The sequence below is a fragment of the Lactuca serriola genome, chromosome 5 (genome assembly GCF_051521515.1).
Source record: "Lactuca serriola cultivar US96UC23 chromosome 5, Lser_US96UC23_V15, whole genome shotgun sequence".
NCBI lineage: Eukaryota > Viridiplantae > Streptophyta > Magnoliopsida > Asterales > Asteraceae > Lactuca > Lactuca serriola.
In genome coordinates this window covers 192534540-192541089 of record NC_136412.1, presented here as the reverse complement: position 1 = coordinate 192541089, position 6550 = coordinate 192534540, and the positions used below count along the sequence as shown (strand labels likewise).

The following is a 6550-nucleotide window of genomic DNA, read 5'->3' as shown; positions in this document are numbered from 1 at the left end:
CCAAACCCGCCCCGTAACCCATAGGCTTTTTGAATTATCAAACACATTTTACTTAATTCATAAAATAATATTTCTTAAATAAAACAAATGTTAATTTAAAAAACACATTACATACTTAAGGACTTTCGATTGGCATTAAAAATCACTAGTGTAGTAACTTCTTATTTATTTTTTACTGTCAATTGTAGTGATAGAGAATAACAATGACAAATTATCTTTCAGTTGGTGAATGAATTTATTGATTTATGAATGAAATATGATGATTGCTTGATGAAATATAAATGAAATGACATCATAATTCATAGTAGAAGACTGGAAGTCTAGAAGTTGACAGGTTTGATTTTCGTTTTTCACCTCATTTTAAGAGAGAAATCTGAAATTTTACTTCCTTCTGCTTTCTCCTCTTAAGCCTCTAATTTGTTAGAGTTTGGATGTGAACCATCAGAGGTACGAGATTTCTGGTGCTTGCTTTCTGGAGCTTGTTTATGAAGGATTTCATTGATTTGTTTACTATAACAAATCAAAATGTATGTAATCTTAATTCTTGTAATTTGATTATACTACAAAGTCATTAGAGCTCTAGTTATTTTGTTGTTTATGGCATGTTACATTCAATAAAGACATAGATCCTTTAGGTTGCATGTGCCCTTAAATATTAAGTGAAATTCTACAAGCACATAGTTATTTTTATCTATAAAACTCATCATTATATATTATTTCTCATAAACATCTACATGTTTGATGTCTTATACAGGAATATAAAATATAAACCAATAATTCGAAAATTATACGGGGCGGGTTATAATCGGAGCGGATCAGTGATGATCCATACCCGGCTCTTTTAATAAAACGGTTAGCGGATATGGGTCGTTAACGGGTAAACGAATCAAAAACTATGCTCCAAACCCATATAACTCTTCAGGGTTTGGTTTGGATCAGGGTCAAAAACCGCTTCATTGTCAGGCCTAGTTATAGTTATGTTGAAAATTTCAAGTATATCAAACTTGTTTAATTAAACGAGTTGACCAATTTAATTAGATGAGTTAAAATTTTTAACAAATCGGTTAATTATTATATTAGGTCAGCAGGTTGTGTCATTTTTTTACTAACTTTAAGCTTCTAAATACCCCGATTGTTATGTTGTGTTCTTATTTTTTTATCAGCTCCAAGCTTTTATATACACTAATAGTTACATATAGTATGATTTAAAAAATAAAATTGAGGAATAATAAATTTTGTTAATTGAATTTTAAAATATCACTAATATGCAAAATATTTTCCAAGAAGAAAATTACAATATGCTTTGCATGACGATAAACTGAAATTAAAAAATTAATAATGCATTAGTTGTGCATGAATCATTTTATATATAAAAAAGAATGTGTGTGAAAGGTGACCAAGAGGATATAGTTTTCAACTTGTATTTGTTTATTTTTCTTTGACTTGTATTTTGTCTTTGCTGAATCGTCTCCTAGTTCTTACACACATTTTCAAAACATTTGACCAAATATCCGTACACAGACAAAAAAGGAGAGAATTTGCGTCATGTTAAATTCCTTTACTAATTTCTTGTGGGATTGATGTGTTAAGTCACGTATTTTAGATTAAATATTTAGAAAATAGAAACTAAATATCATTTTATTTTTTATTACTACTTATTTTCTTCTCATATGAAATGATAATATATGTCGTATTTTGATAAAATCAATTATATTTTTGAACACTTGTCATCATTTTAAATGAGTAGGAAATAATTAAAAATAAAAATAGGAGGATATTTAATTTCTTTTTAGAAAATCCCTAATTTAAATAATATCTAACTTATTCTAGGTTAATGTTTTTGTAGAACCAAAAATTATTGGTTTCGTCTCAATTTGATCCTTAAATTTATTTTTTAGTGTTATGATTTCCTAAAAAAAAACATGTCAGTAAATAATTACTTGAAAATTAAAATGGTTACTCGGTAACATTGTTTATGTGGCTATGTCGTTATTTTTTTTGATTGTTCCATGACAATGGGCGCCGCCGTGAAGTGTTTGGATGCAAAGGCGACAATTTTTAAATTCGGCAAACATGAAATGTGTCCTGCACGAAGTACATCAAATTTTGGAGATATCTCGTAATGTCCTTTTTGTACCTAGATAAGGATGACATCGAGAGAGAAGACGATCAATAGAGTAGTAATTATCTTTCTTTAATTTTGACCTCAGAAAACGACACTGATTTCAATGATCTTCTTTACTTTATTTTAGTACCTTGACCAAGTCAGCGTAGAGCGGAGAAGGTGATCTCTATCCATAGTTTTCTGCCACGAAAGATTCTAATGTCACATCTTCCTTTGGATGTCAACAGCTTAACCAATCGGCAATTAACTGTCCGAATGAGTGATTCCACATATAACATTAACCCTTGTAAAATAGTATGGCCCTTAAATCTTGTTAATATCAAATCATTCTCATTTATCTACGCAGAGATCTTAAAAGAAGAAATAAACTTTCTAGTTAGGGCTAAATTAGTTGCTTGATGATACCATTGATGTGTTCCTAATCATAGAAGTTTTATATGCAAAATGTTGAATGTTAATCTAGATGCCCATGTATTTGTAGGTTGATATGAACTTCTAACAAGTGTTTGTACGTTATCATTTTCAGTTATTTTGATGGCAGTAACTTCTTATTTACTAACCACGACTTTGTTGGTATGGATTTTAGTGAATGTGTGTCCTTCCTTGAACGTTTCAGGCAAGAAACCTATGAAAAACTTTACTATTGTGTCCCTGATGAACATTTGTATTTTGGTCTTCCACCAACAAAAAATGAAATATATTATGCATATTTTATAGAAAATTATGTACCTATTAGGCGAGAGCATATCCAATTATGTTGACTATTTTGATATGGATTTACAGTAATGGTTTGAAGAGGACAACGACGAAGCAGTTAGTCCAGATGAACATCATTTAGTAATCGTAGGTGAAGGGCATGGTGCCTACTTATCACATAACTGGGATGTTGATCTTGAAGTAAAAGATAGAATTAATAGTTTGAACGAGACAAAACTTGGTGAATTCCTAAGTAAGTTGTATGATTGTATGTTGTTCAACAACCCAAAAAAGTAGTGGAGAAAAAAAAAACATTGATAATGATGATGACAATATAGAAATGAAAGGTGAGACCGTATTTATTGTCCAAGTTCGTTCAATCTTAAGTGGGTCCTAACACTAGAAAAACATAAGCCTATTTTTTGGATGCTATTTCAAGACCCAAAACAAATGAAATTCATGTTATAAAACTATGTTGTTGCTAATGGGTACCAACTTTGTTACAAACGAATGATACTAACAAATTTTTGGTGAAGTGTTGGAAGTGTGAATGCACGTTCATGATATAGGCTTCATATATGGATGATGAAGAATCTTTCCATACAAAATATTTTAAGCTTGATCATAGTTGTGCTAGGAACTTCTAGTTAGGTTCAACTGTAACTTACTCATGGATTGCTAGTTAAGATATTAAGGAAATATTATATATAGAAAAAATGAATATTTGGCAACTAAGATTGGATGTTATTAAAAAGTTTGGAATTAAGGTTAGTCCTAAGCAATGTAGGAGGACCAAAAAATAGGATTTATATCTTATTAAGGGTACCTTTGGTGACCATTGTGCTAGTCTTGGCTTATATACAAAAGAGATGGGACTATTAAATCCATGATCCACTGTGAAGATGGATGTATTGGCAACATCGAATGGAAAAAACTACTTTAGTAAGCTTTATGTGTTTTGATGGACTTAAAATGGGTGGATGGAAGGTTGTAAAATGATGAGGTGATAAAGCAGGTTGCGGTGGATGACGAGGTGATAGATGTTGCAATGGATGTTCAAATTGATGATTTGTAGGTTGAAACCAAACTAAAGTGACTTAAATAAAGTCACTACATACCATTTTTAAGCATATGAGGAAGAGTGAGATAATTATAAAACATAAATTAGGTAGACAAGTTGGTGATAAAGATGAAGAAGAAAACTCAACTAATAAACCACTAAACCTAGAATAATTTGTATTGTGTAGTTGCATGATGGTGTAATAAATGGATTTGAAAACATTGGTTCAGTTTTGGAAGTGAATTATTACATGTAATTACATGGTTGTAAACCCTAGTGTTATATATGGAAGTTGGTGTTTAATTTTCTATTTTAGTGTTTGTATTTTTTTTTTCGAGTCTATAAGTACAAAAACATTCCCATTATGGGTTCAAACTGCATTATTCGTGAACTACAACAAAGATTATAATAAATACACAAATAAAGTACAAAACACAATGAATATTACACCAAAAGGAATCTTGTTGCGGATCTTTAGGACTTTTCCATTATATATTCTTACTTCTTGATGTACAAAAAGCCTTTTTTACAGCCAAACCAATATGACACTGACAAATAACTGCTACAACACTACCAACCATCAATTAAGTACTTCCACACACACATACACACATTGTCCCCTTCCATTGAGCCCCATTACAAAATAACATTAATACCTCCCAAAACTATACAAGCCAACCCCAATTACCCCCATTTCACCACACATTCAAATCTTGAAAACAATGTAACAAAAACACAAACAATGATAAACACAACCATTTGATCCTATTTCAGTTTAGTCTAAAATGTATTTACATCTGATTTCAGATCTAGAATCTCCATCTTACGCTTCACCTAGTTATCAATCCTTAGTTTTTCGACCTCCTTCAGTTTAATCTAAACTTTTGCATTAGACACAACTCTTCCTTAGTGTTAAGATTATACTTCATTTTCCTTATCATATTCTTGTACTGTACATCCAGGTGGTGGTTAATCAAGCTATTCAAAGTAATCACAATGCTTTCTGCTACAATGTAGAACAAAAAGACAAAATTAGGGTTTTCTTGTATGAACAATATAACAAATCAATGCATCAAAAGTACTTTTTATTAACTTACTAGTCAATATGGACAGTTGAAAAATCATCGAGCATGATTTTCGAAGCTTCATAACATTCTTTCTTTCACTCTATTACGACAAGAGAATAACAATATATTTTAGCAGTTAGGTTAACATATATCTTTAGATCATAGTTCGTCCTGGAGTTTCGACTAGAGGAAGAAGCCCTTTTGGTGGTTTAATATAGGGTTCTTCGATTTCAGGCCGTGAGGTAAAATGGAATGAAGAAATGTTGCGTATGTACCAAGGGTTTGTCAGTCTGTCAGGTGGGGTCGGGAGAGTCTTCTTTAATAAGCTAAGCCGAAGTTGCACTTAGGTGGATAAGAGTAAGCTACTTAATTAGGTCCTTAAGCACTATGACCAATAAATCGAAGACAAATATAATCGCTGTCTCATTTAATAGATCATATATCAATTTTAAGGATATAATACTATAAAATAAGTTTGATGACCAAATAAGTACAAATCCAATAGTTTTTGACGCTACACTAACATTAACCCTATATATTTCTTTATATAAAATTACAAAATAATTTTAGTAATATATTAAAAGATGATAGTGTTGATACACGATAAGTTAATTAAACAATTATATTGGTTAAAAAGGTATTTTGGGTTAGTGGCTTGATATCACTGTAACGTATTTTGGGGTTAATAACAGGAACAATGACACATTAGCCTAACAAGGTATTTCGAATTTGCCCATTCAACCCCAAAACTTTTTTTGTGCTTTATAGGGGCATAAAATAGATGTTTACTTGCTTTTTTTGGTTACTGCTACCTGTTATAAAAAGTTTTATAAGCCATATCAACTTTGTTGTATTTTTTTATTCAAAACAATTAAACTCACAAAAACACTAATACTTTCTTTCCCCTTGAACCTACTGGTATGATAACACATATTTTATGACCTTCGTTGAATTTTCTGGTAGGCATGTAATCATCTCCATTGTTGGTCTAAAAACTAAAAACTCAAAATCAAGAAAGGAATATAACCAATTTTTGGGTTTAGAATAATGAATTTGATGATTACAAAATAAAAGGAATTAAAATTCAATAATGTATTTGATGTGCTATATATGAAATAGGAAACCTGGGCCAAGAAGAACACCATTGGACTGGTCAACAATGCTCAAGATAGCAGTCAGAGCAGTCAGAGGGCTAGCTTTCATTCATACGACCGACACCTCCGTTAAACTCATCCACGTCAACATCAAATCCACAAACATGCTCCACGACAAATCCGACAACGTCTGTGTCTCCGACCGCGACCTCTCCTCCTTCACCCCTCCAACTGCCGCCCCACAATCCGCCGTCTACCGTGCACCTAAACCGCCGACAACAACCGTAGGCCCACCCAGAAATTCGACGTCTACTCTTTTGGGGTCGTGTTAGTTGAGCTTCTCTCTAGAAAATGCCCATCCATGGTGGACAATAGTGGGAATCTGGACATGCCACGGTGGATTCAATCGGTGGCGAGAGAAGAATGGACGACAGAGGTGTTTGATTTGTAGCTGATGAGATACAAGGATATTGAAGAAGAGATAGTGCAACTGATGCACATTGCTTGA

At 32.1% G+C, this 6550-nt stretch overlaps 1 pseudogene; it reads left to right on the top strand.

Annotated features, from left to right (window-relative positions):
- The first annotated feature begins 2015 nt into the window (after positions 1-2015).
- Positions 2016-6550, top strand: LOC145050060 (putative leucine-rich repeat receptor-like protein kinase At1g68400; annotated as a pseudogene).